Raw genomic sequence first — 13275 nt, forward strand, 5'->3', positions numbered from 1 at the left:
ATGAGACACGAGACTGGTAAGGGGAAGACAAAGGTTTGGACAAAGGCAGCTTGGCTCCTGGGTCTCTGCCCTTAGCAGGATACATACTGCCCTGACTGACTCTAGAGAGTGGTTAGAAATGCCTACTTAAACCCCTGCCCTGCTCCCTAACACCTCTCCACCCTCAGACAGAAGAGCACTGCAAATGCCCAGGAGGGAAGCACCTAGCTCTGCAAGAAAGAGTCTAGAAGTGGCTGTGGGGATGTAGACAAAGGATGTCACAGGTAGGCAGGAAGAAAATGAGATTCAGAAATGGGCAACTTGGGACTCCACCCAGGCACCACCTGGTGACTGTGGGTGACTATGGGCCCAGAGACATACTTTCTCAGAGCTTTATTTCTCTCCCTCTAAAACAAGGGCTTAGCTCCCTGCTAGCCCTAGAATACTAGGTTCTCATAAGGAAAGGCTGCCTGTGGAGTCTTAGGCAGATCCTACCGTGGGGGAAGAGCACCCCCTGGTGAGACGTTCCAAGAAATGTCCCAGAGCACTGGGCCAGAACTCAGGACACCTGGTTCCTCTGGGCTGCTCTGCCCATATTTAACTGTGCAGACCTGGGCAAGGTGTTTCACCTTTCTGAATCTCAGAATTATAATCAGTAAAATGATACCAAAAAAAAAAACCCTAGCAATAACAATAATATTTATTATAGCCAACACTTTCCCCCCACATTTTTTCATCACTTTATTTTGAAATAGTAGTGGATTATAAAGCAACATGAATGATAAATTTTAGAAGTGATATATTTGTTCTGGGAAGTATAATAAGTTGGAACATTGCCTCTATTTGTTCCTATATATTTCTGTCCTTCATTGGGTTTTTGTTTCGATTTTGGTTTGAAGGGATTTATTTAATTGTGGTAAGAACAAGAAGAATTGTAGTTATGGTGAAATCTATTCTTTTAACAAGTTTTTGAGTATATAATACAGTGTGGTTAACTACAGGCACTTATCCTGCATAACTGAAACTTTATAACCACTGATTTAGCTAAGGCTTTTTGAGCATGTATTATATGACAGGCCCTGTTCTAATATCACACATATAGAACACAGTTAATCCTTCACATAACCATGTAAGAAAATTCAGAAAGACTGCTCAGCTTTCTACATTAATCCACAAGAGACTTTACTAATTAGAAAAGTCTACAATAATGACATTTGTAAGGTGATTTATATTTGATCAACATGACCCCATTGACTCCACACAACCACTCATGAGATCAGTGCTGTTAAACAGCTCTTTACAGTAGGGAGATGGAAGACCTCTCAGTCACCATGTATTTGCCTATGTATGCAGAGCCCTGCACCAGGCCCTGAGAGAGCACGTTATCTCAGAGTTCTCTGTCTGGCAGGAAAGGGAGACACAGTAAGTACCCACGGGATGAGTGTGCACTATAGAAAAATCTGGGAGCCAGAGGAGCTTCACTTGGTCTGAGAGGGGAGCAATGGCAAAAACCATCCCATCTAGAGTCCCATGCTGCCAAGCTCTGTGTTGTCACCTCACCATGGAACCTGGCACACTGTTTACATACCTGTTTATCCACCCCTGGCTTCCGAGTTAGCATCTGCGCTCTTTGGGGACAATGCCTGTGTCTTAATCGCCTTCATAAGGCCACGCCAAGCAGAGGGGCTGCCATATGGTGGCTGCAGTGAAAGTCCTGCTCCTCTTCCATGCCAACATGCCCTCCTTTCATTCCCTAGACCTTCCTCTTCCTCACAGCAACCCACAGAGATCAAGACCATGGATCCTGAGCCCAGGTCTGGCCATAATGCTCAAACCCAGAGAAGTTACAGTAACATTAACTATTTCCATGTTATTCGAGTATAACAGAATAAACGTGCTGGGCCAGGCTGAGGGGTGGGGGCGGGGGAGACCCAACAGTTTTCAGGCACTCTGTGCTGAGCATTCTATCATTATGGTAAATCTAATAAAAAGCCTGGGAGGTAGGTAGTAAGCGGCAGGGCTGGGATTTGTCCCTGTGCAGCCTGGCTCTGCTCTTTTCCACACATTCACCATGTTCTGCTGCCCCTTAGCTCTTTCCTCCAAGCTTCAGGGAGTGGCCAGTGCTATCTTCAGCAAAGGACAGGGCCCAAGGATGGCCACTCAGGCTCTACCCCCCACCCCCCACGTTTGGAACTCCCTAGAATCAGAAGATTCTTCTGGAAGCTCCAACTCACTTTCTAAAGGCCACAAAGCATCTTCCAAGAATTTCCCATTTCCAGCTTCTAGACTCTTGTTCCTGAAGAAACTGTGAAGGACACATAGATGCAGGTGCAGTCCACTGAGTTGACCCAACCAATGAAACTGACACCTGAAAGATACCATTCTCCCCCTGCTCACCTGGGGGATAAAATCAGAGAGGATGCTAACTATATATATATATATATATATATATATTATATATATATATTGGCTTTTTAGGACCACAGGTGCAGCATATGAAAGTTCCCAGGCTAGAGGTCAAATTAGAGCTATAACCACCAGCCTACTCCATAGCCACAGTTATTCGGGATCTGAGCTGCATCTGCAACCTACACCACAGCTCACGGCAATGCCAGATCCTTAACCCACCGAGCGAGGCCAGGGATCAAATCCGTATCCTCATGGATACTAGCCAGGTTTGTTACTGCTGAGCCACAATGGGAACTCCAACAATGTGTGTTCTTGGCTGAGCTCTTACTTGGTGCTGGCATTCCACTAAGCCTCCTCAAATATCCTACTGAACCCTCACAACAACCTTCAGAGGTATGTACCTACTTGATTCCCACCAGGTAAAGTTGGTTAGGGCCTTCCAGGAAACTGATTCCAAGACAAAATCAGTCATGTAAGAGACTTTTTAGGAGAAATAATTCTGAAGGATAAGGGGGAAAGAACAAGGGTAGGTAGGAAAGCCTCTGACTCTGATGCAGGTCTCACACCTAAGAAAGAGACAGGGAAGGAAGGATTGGGCAGGAAGAGCCCAGGATGCAGTGCACTAGCACCCTCACTGCAGCCTCAGTGTGAATGTGGTGGTGCAGTGGAGGGAGGCTAAAATTAGCATGTTCACTGCTCACAAGAGGTTCTCTCTTAAAGTTGCCCTGAGTAGCGTGATCCCACTGCTGCCATAAAATATTGTGTTCCCAGCCCCAGGAATAGTGCCTAGCACATTGCATTCAATAAAAATTTATTGAATCAGGAGTTCCCGTTGTGGCGCAGTGGTTAACGAATCCAACTAGGAACCATGAGGTTGCGGGTTCAGTCCCCGCCCTTGCTCAGTGGGTTAATGATCCGGCGTTGCCGTGAGCTGTGGTGTAGGTTGCAGACGCAGCTCGGATCTGGCATTGCTGTGGCTCTGACGTAGGCCCCGGGCTACAGCTCCAATAGACCCCTAGCCTGGGAACCTCCATATGGAGCGGCCCAAAGAAATAGCAAAAAAAGAGACAAAAAAATAAATAAATAAAAATAAAAATGAGGTTTTCACAAAAAAAAATATTGAATCAATCTATTATCTAATTAATCTCCATCTGTGTATAAGGAGACTTAAGTGCAGCAATGACTTGCCCAAGGTCACACAGCTAGTATGTTGTTCTGCCCAGATTTGAGTCCTAGTTTTTCCACTCTAAAGCCCACACACGTAAGGCCTCCTCCACCTCTCTCCTCTTTCTCTGCACTCAGCACCAAAACACTGCCTAGCTGTGATATCACGACCTTTTCTTGACTTTATTCATTCTGTCAATCACTAATTCATTCACTCAGCAAATAGTGCCCAGGTACTGCACTGGATACCTGGGTGACACAGACCAATAGGAAAGGTCCCTCCCCTGAGAGGTTCACGGCCCTGGGCAGGGAGGCAGTCAGGTAACAAAGGATTACAAAGGATTATAGGGTTACAATGGCAGGGCACTCAGGATGAGTGAATTCTCAGGACAAGGAGGGTCAAGAAGTGGAGCAGGAGCTAGCTAGCTTCTGTCACTGCCCACCTCACCTCACATCCCAAGCCCTACTGCCAGCCAGGGTACCAAACTTCTGGAGGGAATTTGAACTCTGAACATACATGCCAGCCAGGGGTCATCAGAAATGCTGATAGTATGAAATCACTTTAAAAAGGGGATGGTAGCAAACCTGGTAACCATGGTTACAGACATAAACTCAACAATACAGAGGGAACTAGCCAGGCTAGGGAAATAGCCAGGCTAAGGAACTAGACAGGCTAGGGACCCGCCGCACAGCTATTCAGGTGGTATTTTAGTCGATCAAATGTTTGATACATATAAGGAAAAGATTGAATGAGGGCCTTAAAATTTTATCATACGTTACTTGAAAACCACTTAGAAGGAGTTCCCATTGTGGCTCAGCAGTGAAGAACCCAACTAGTATCCATAAGGAGGCAGGTTCAATCCCTGGCCTCATTCAGTGGGTTAAGGATCCAGCACTGGCGTGACTTGTGGTGTAGGTCGCAGATACAGGTTGGATCCTGCATTGCTGTGGCTATGGCATAGGCCAGCAGTTGCAGCTCCAATTCAAGCCTTAGCCTGGGAACTTTTGTATGCCTCTGGTGCAGCCCTAAAAAGCAAAAAAAAAAAGGAAAAGAAAACCACTTAGAAACTCCTTTTAGAGGTCCTAAGCAGAATAGATATCAAAAATGCCCCCCCCCCCAAAAAAAAAAAGCCCACAAGGAGTTCTCTGGTAGTCTAATAGTTAGGACATAGTCTTTCACTGCTGCAGCCTGGGTTTAATTCCTGGTCTGGGAACTAAGATCCCGCATCAAGCTGTTGCATGCTATGGAAAAGGAAAAAAAAAAAAAACCTACAGAGATGGTATCTTAAGCAAAGTAGAAAAATATGTCCCAGGAACACCCTGGGTGCAGAGCTGAAATCAGAGAATCAAAAAAGTATTTCATTCTACTTGCAAAAATTAGAAACAACCTAAATATCCATCAATGTGGAATTCAACAAATTTATACCAATCTCGTTTATTGCATCATGCACACGTATTCACTGAAGGATGTCTGAGTGCTAAATGTCACTAAAATGGTGCCTTTGGGATGGTGGGATTTCAAGAGGGTTTTTTTGTTTTTTTTTTTTTTGTTTTTTTTTTTTGGTTGCTCTTTAGCATATGGAGTGCCTAGGCCAGGGATCAGATCAGAGCCACAGACACGACCTAAGCCACAGCAGCAGCAACACTGGATCCTTATAACCCACTGTGCCAGGCCAGGGATCGAACCTGTGTCCCAGTTCTCCCAAGATGCCACCGATACTGTTGCAACACAGCAGGAACACCTCAAGAAATTTTTATACTCTTCCTTTCACTTATCTGTGTGTTCAGATATTTTTTTAAAAGCATATGTCTTTTTTTTTCATCTTTTTAGGGCCACACCAAGAGCATATGAAGGTTCCCAGGCTACGGGTCAAATCGGAGTTGTATCCACTGGCCTATGCCACAGCAATGTCATATCCAAGCCAAGTCTACAACCTACACCACAGCTTATGGCCACGCCAGATCCTTAACCCACTGATCGAGGCCAGGGATGGAACCCACGTCCTCATGGACACTAGTCGGGTTCATTACCATTGAGCCACAAAGAGAACTCCCAACATTCCAGCCCAGCTACACCCTTGCCTCACTTGTTCATTTGGTTTAGAAACCAGGATCTCTGAGCCGCCCCGCGCCAATGAATCCCACATCCTGATATTCACATTCTTGTATGGGGTTCCCCATCCCCATACTGACCCTATGCATAGCAAAAAGGCTTGCTTTGGCCAGTGGAATACCACCAAATGCAATGTAAGCAGAGGCTAGACAAGCTCTCATCACTGGCGCTCATCTCCTTAGAATGCTCCCTTTTGGGACACAGCTGTCACATAAGAAGGCTGGGCAAAACAAGCAAATGATGAGAAGCCACATTAGGATAGAGACCTAGACCATCCATCCTAGCATCCTGCCTTCTCAGCCACAAGGGACCTAAAGGTGAGACCACAGAATAACTGCCACAGAATTGGTTTAATTAGAAAAATAATAAACTGTGTTAAGCCATTACATTTTAGAGTGGTTCCTTATGCAGAAGTAAATAAGTGAAATAGCCTCTGATCCCTATTTCTCTGTCAACACTGTGAAGAACTCAGCTGCTATGCCTCTTCTTGGAGCTTACTCCACTTCACCCACACTGACTGCCTTGCCATTCCTCTGACACATGAAGTGCCCACCTCAGGGTATTTATACTTGCTATTCCATTCACCTGGAGAGTATTTTCCTCCAACAGCCACATGGCTTGTTCATTCATCTCCTTCAAATCTACTCAAACGCCACCTTCTCAATGAAGTGTTCCCTCACCAGTCCATTAAAAGTTATCCTCTTTCCCTATTGTTTCCCCTTTGCACATATCCACTTTTTAAAAGCTTACAGTTTGCTTATTTTATTGTCTGTCTCCACCCATTAGAATATAATTCCTTGAAGGCAGGGATTTTTGTCTTGTTTACTGTTGTATCTTAGTGTCTGGAACAACACTGTTACGTGGCAGGCACTCAATAATAGTTACTAATAAATGAATGAAGATATAATGTGAAAAATATAACATTTGGTACATAAAAGAGCTTATGGGAATACTGAGGAGAGATGTCTAACCCATTTGAGGAAGTTGGGCAGAGCACAAGAGGGTGGGAAAATGTTCAGAGCAGAGACCCAAAGTAAAGACACAATCTCTGCATACAGAGCAGGAGAGAAAAAAGGGTCCATATGATGAAAGAGATGCAATACAGCCAACTTTCTGTCTTACTATAGCCCCTCACAATATGTACCCAGCCTCCCCTTTCCCTCTCCAGCTGAAGGGACATGACTTCCCATCTCCAAATCCAGTCCTGCTCCTCGTTCCCCAGACAGACCTGACCTGAAATGGCAAGGACATAAGCTGCTCCAGCACCTCCATGGAAACCAGCATTGAATCAGGTAGGAACTAGGCAGGAACTAGGCAACAGGAGCAGAGGGACTATGGTGGCATTGGGGCCCAGTTCTGATGACTAGACTCCAGCCTCATTCCCAGCATCTGGAGCCTTATCTTGGCTAATATCCAGTTCCTTTGGACTCTAGACCTGCCTTGACATAACTGCTTTTAAAAACAGAAAACTGGGAGTTCTTGTGGCACAGTGGAAACAAATCCAACCAGGAACCAAGAGCCTTGCTCAGTGGGTTATGGATCCTGCGTTGCTATGGCTGTGGTGTAGGCCAGCAGTTATAGCTACAATTAGACCCCTAGCCTGGGAACCTCCATATGCCATGAGGGCGGCCCTTAAAAAACATAAATAAATAAAGGCAAAAATAAAATACAATTAAAAATAAAAATAAAAAAACAGAAAACCCCTTGTTCTCATCATGGTTCAGTGGTAACAAACCTGACTAGTATCCATAAGGATGCGGGTTCGATCCCTGACCTTGCTCAGTGGGTTAGGATCTGGCATTGCTGTGGCTGTGGCGTAGGCCAGCATGTGCAGCTCCAATTTCTTAGCTCTGCCTTCAGTGGGGTTGGCTTCATTCATCCTCAGGCTCTTCAAACCCCCCCAGCCTCCGCAATAGCTTCAGGCTTTCTCTTCAGGGTGCCAAACTGGCTGCCATGCCTCCAGCTCCACCTTATTTTTTTTTTTTTGTCTTTTTAGAGACACACCAGCCACATAATCCATTCACATCTTAGGGGTTCAATCTAAGCTTAAGCTGCCAGCCTACCCCACAGCCACAAAGCAGGATCCAAGCCAAGTCTGCAACCTACACCACGGCTCATGGCAACCCACACACTGACCGAGGCCAGAGATCGAACCCAAGTCCTCATGGATACTATTCGGGTTGGTTACACTGAGCCACAATGGGAATTCCCAGCTCCACCTTCTCCCAGACTTTAATATTAGTGGGAGGAGGGCACCTGCCTCTTTCTCCCACCAATCCCAGAAAAGTACTGGCTGCATTTCATTGGCTATGAAACCAAACTCTATGCTCTTCCCAACCCCCCACCCCAACCCCCACCCCCCCTCCATCCCCCCACCCTCCCACCCCTCGTCCCCAAGCTGGGTGAGAGAAAGGATTTGCTAACTTGATTGGCCTGGAGCTAAGAATGGAGCCTTGCAGAGATCTGTAGCGGAAAGGAGAAAACACAAATCTGGGCTGGAAACAGAAAGAAGGGGAATGGCTGCTGGAGGGGCAAACTACAACCTCTTAATCCAAATTTAGTTCCATAGCATGGCCTCCAGCAACCCAGCCAAAGAGATAAATAACAGTCCTTGATTAGAGAATGTTTTACACTTTCTGCCACATTCTACAACATTCAAAAATAAACAGTGAAATCATATCTTTTATGATGAAATGAATATTAAATACATAAACCATTGAAACATATGGGGATCTAAATGATGATAATGATTTTTCAATATAATTTGCTTTCAGGATTTTCAAAAAATAATGTGATGCTATTAGCATTCATCTTCAAAAAAGTAGAATAAAATTCAGGAAAGTAAAACAGAGATGACCTAAATCATGCCTATTATCAAAAACTCATTTCAACAGATTCCAAAGGCTGTCTGAACTCCTCTCTGGCAATGCAATTTTGCTCTGTCAAATATTTCATGAAAGTGGGTCACTGGCTAGAGTCAAAAACAGGGTTGTGTTTTTCTTTTTTAGTGTAGCAATTTGTCCCACATGATTTTTTAAAAACTGGATTTTTAAATTGAGCCAGTGTTTTTGTCCATCTGAAGGAATGCATCAAATATATTTGTTTAGAAATCAGCTATCCTGGCTGATTTATAAAACTTAAAGAAACATATAATTTAATAATTGTTCCTCCCCTTAACTACTTCCTGCTAAGCATCTCAAGGCGGGAGAGAGGTTAGATGAACATCTGGGGGGGGGGGGTTGGTTTTTTGTTTTTTGTTTTTTTTTTTCTTAAGCCTGAGAAACTGGAACTTCCCTACATTTCAAAGCACAAAGACATTATTCAAGGAAAGGGGCCAGGGAGGCAGAGCAATTCAATTTTGTAGGCCGCTGTGTACTTCTTCCTTTCTCCTGCCAAATCAGGGCTCACCCCGGTCCCAAGTGGACTACATGCGAGGCAGCCCTCTGTGAAAAAGTGAAAGCAGTCGAGGAAAAAGAAAAAGCGGCCAGCCAGGAGAGCCTGGGGAGCACTCATTATATCTGAATAGACCCAGTGAAAGGGGCTTTTTGCTGAGCGGCCTGGGTGGGGCCACTCCATTCAGGCTCCCATTGTAAATTCCATCTGTGTGCTATCATTTCCTGACCCAGAAACAGGAAAATGTTTGGGCCATAAATTTCCCCAGGACCTGGCCTGGCCACAAAATTCATTACCTTTTAGGTTCACTGGCTCCTTGGATGTTTGGTAAAGGTTTGAGACCTCTGAGACCTATCTGCCTATAGTCACAGGCTAAATGCTTCCTACAGTAGTAGTTACAGCTCTGAATCTACCACACAGTTATAAACAAATGAAAAAAAAAAATTTATAACTGAACTTCATTCTTGGCCCCTATTCAACCAGAGTGGTAAAAATGTAATCTCAGCTAATTTATTACTTATTTATTTATTGTCTTTTTAGGGCCGCATCTGCAACATATGGAGGTTCCCAGGCTAAGGGGTCGAATTAGAGTTGCAGCAGTCAGCCTATGCCACAGCCACAGCAACGCAGGATTAGAGCCTCATCTGTGACCACAGCTCACAGCAACTCAACCCACTGAGCAATGTCAGGGCTCAAACCCACATCCTCATGCATACTAGTCGGGTTCATTACCACTGAGCCGCAGTAGGAGTGCCACCTCAGCTAATTTAAAGTCTTCATCACGTTTTTTAGGGAATGCCTCTTGGTTCTGGGTGTTTATGGAGAATCATGGGGGGTGGGGCATGTATTCTGGTCCCTGCTGTCATGTATCCATGCAGCTGTCAGATGAAATCACCGTCACCTTGTTTGGCCTGTAGGCTGCAATCCTCACTGATCATCACTTGACATGTCCCTCACCCAAGCTTCATGATGCCTTCCGGCCCAGCACCATTTCTGGGCCACACAGGGAAACAGGAATCTGCCAGTTGTGTCCTTTCTGCTCTACAAGACTTTGCCCAGAAAGCAGGACATAAGGCCCCTCTCTCTGGTCCCTGCGGCATCTCTAGGTCTATCATACCCCCAGTGTCTCTCCTCCTTCCCACCCTCACCTCCCCTTCAAAAAGTGGATTTTCTGTTCACCTGAGGGAGAATCTCTCTTCAAACCCCTTGTCCCCACTCATTCTGGCCATGTTCAGTGCTCTCAGTGTTCCCCTAAGAGCTTTAGACTTTTGGAAACCAAAGCAAGAAAGATTCCCATTTGTTTTTTTTTTTTTTTGCTCTGACATTTTCTTCCCTGAGTTAATGAGCACAGAATGGCCTAGAAGCTTAAATGGAGAAGGCTACATAAACAGAAGCACTTTCAGAAGGGTGAAAAAAACTAATTTAAAATACACACATTAGCATTTTAGAATTATTATGTACTGTTATCTTGTAATATCTGCATTCTCCTTTTTTAATCTTTTTTTTTTTTTGTCTTTTTGCTATTTCTTGGGCCGCTCCTGCGGCATATGGAGTTTCCCAGGCTAGGGGTCCAATCGGAGCTGCAGCCACCGGCCTACGCCAGAGCCACAGCAACTTGGGATCCGAGCCGCGTCTGCAACCTACACCACAGCTCATGGCAACGCCGGATCGTTAACCCACTGAGCAAGGGCAGGGACCGAACCTGAAACCTCATGGTTCCTAGTCGGATTCGTTAACCACTGAGCCACAACGGGAACTCCCTCCTTTTTTAATCTTCAAGGCAATCCTGTAAGGTAGATATTATTTTTCCTGTTTTACAAATGAGAAAATCGGGGTGCAGAGAGATTAGAAAGCCTTGCCTAAAGTCATATATGCCAGGTTTTGAACTCAGGGCTTTTGGTTATGAATCCAAAGTTAATTCCACTATATCTCAGCTTGTCCTCCCAAAGAAGAAAGTGAGAGACAGAGGCCTATTGATTGAGAAAACAAAGCCCAGGATACCGATCAGTGTTAGGAAATTATTTGGTCCATGAGATACTATTTTTGTTCTTATTTGGCCTCCCTGTGGCATATGGAGTTCCCAGGCCAGGTATCAGGTCTGAGCTGCAGTTGCCACCTACACTGCAGCTGCAGCAATGTTGGATCCTTTAACATGCTGTGCTGGGCTTGGGATTGAACCTGCATCTCAGCGCCGCAGAGATACTGTCTATCCCATTGTGCCACAGCAGGAACTCCATGACATACTAGTAAGCCAAAACGTAGTATAACAAGGCAGAGTAATAAAATAAATCAAGAGACAGGATGCAAGGGAAGTAAGCACCAGAGACTAAGGAGTAAAAAGGCCCCAAGTCAAGGTCACAGGTCAAGGAGTAACTGCTTCCTGACCATGAGAGACAGGTTAGGAGTCCAGAAAATTATGACCAAAACCAAAGTGCCCTGTGCCCTCAAATCCTAAACTGGCCAGGAGTCGCGACTACAGAAGTCACAAGAGCAAATCAAGGCATCGACAGTAAACACTAGACTTTAGACTATGAAAACATCCATTTGCCCTTTAAGCTGTCCTTCTGGGAAACTCAGAGCCCACAAGTTGAGTAGGAACATTACTGTGAAGGTGAGGACTAGCTGAATAGAAAGCCAGGGCAGAAACGGGAAAGTAGAGATTAGAAATCCTTGGGGACAAAAGGCATGTCACTGTGCACAGGGAATGTCTGTTGTCTTTGCCCAGCATGCTCGCTTCTGATAACAAAGCCCATCTCATCCTGTGGATAAGGAACAAATTCCCCAGCCTTAGTTCACAGGTTCAGGAGGGACTGCCTACTGGCCAGTGGCCAGGCTCGGATTCCACATATACCACAATAATTGGCTCAGGGGTGAGTAAGTGACCCAAGGTAGGCCAATCAGCATTGCTGTGGTCTGAATGTTTGTGTCCCCCCACCAAATTCATATGTTGAAATCCTAACCCCCAAAGATGATGGTATAAGCAGGTGAGGCCTTTGGGAGGTGCTTAGGTCCTGAGGGTGGAAACTTCATGAATGAGATTGGCATTTTTATAAGAGATCCCCTGCCATTTCCACCATATGAGGACAAAGCAAGAAGGTAACACCTATGAGCCAGGAAACAGGCCCTCATCAGACACCACACCAAATCTGCCAGCACCAAGATCTTGGACTCCATCTTCCAGAACTGTGAGAAATAAATTTCTGTTGTTTGTAAGCTATGTGACTATGGTATTTTGTTACGGCAACCCAAAGAAACTAAGACAAGCACCACCTTGGCACTTTTCTAGAGTGACAGGAAAATAGGCAATTTGATCTAGTGGGCTTGCCAAGCCAGTAGAATGTCATGGTGCTCTCCATTTGGACCACCTCCCAGGGAGAATCTGCCTGAGAATAAAGCCAATAGAGCAGAAAGGGCTAAAATACAGGGGCAGACCAGAAGAGAAGAAAACAGTATCCTAGCAACATTTGGGGGGGCCCTGGATCCAATCATAATAAATTCATCCCCTTGAACTTCTCAATTAAGTGAAAAGTAAGTTCCTTTTTTTGGTTATCTCTCCATGTCTGAAAGAGTCCTGCTAATTCACTCTGCATAAAAATTTGCACTGAATAATGAAAATATGGACAGATGCACTGAAAGTACAACACTTTTTTATGGAATTACACAAGGAATAAGCCCTAAATGTGCTTTCCCTCAGCTTTTTCTGTCAGAGGTCTTATCTCTGCATCTCTAGCCAAACCTATCAGTAATAAAGGAAATTGTCTTTAAGTCCCAGTGAAGGGCAGAGAGATTATTTTCCAAAGAAACTCTTTCCAATTAGTGAATATTCACTGTGGGCATGCTAGATAAAAGGCTCTGAATAATGTTATTTCCAAGTGTTACCACCAAAAAAACAACCCTTAATTTCAACACTTAATTACTCATAGTGCTATACAAGGCCCACACAGACCGTCTATGTCCAATACGTGCACAACATCTGGTGGTTTTTAAAAAGTCCACAAATTATTTGACATTCCTTCCTTTAAAATATGGGGTTTAATTTACTGCCCCTTGAAAATGGGACAGATTTAATGACTCACTTCTAAGAAACAGAATGTGATGGAAGGGATGCTTTCTGACTGGTGCCTTTGCTCTCCTGCTCTCTCTTTCCATTCTAACTTTTGGAACCAAGCAAGACACCACATTTTGAGGAAACCTAAGTCACAGGCAGAGGCCACACG

The sequence above is a fragment of the Phacochoerus africanus genome, chromosome 1 (genome assembly GCF_016906955.1).
Source record: "Phacochoerus africanus isolate WHEZ1 chromosome 1, ROS_Pafr_v1, whole genome shotgun sequence".
NCBI classification, from domain to species: Eukaryota; Metazoa; Chordata; class Mammalia; order Artiodactyla; family Suidae; genus Phacochoerus; species Phacochoerus africanus.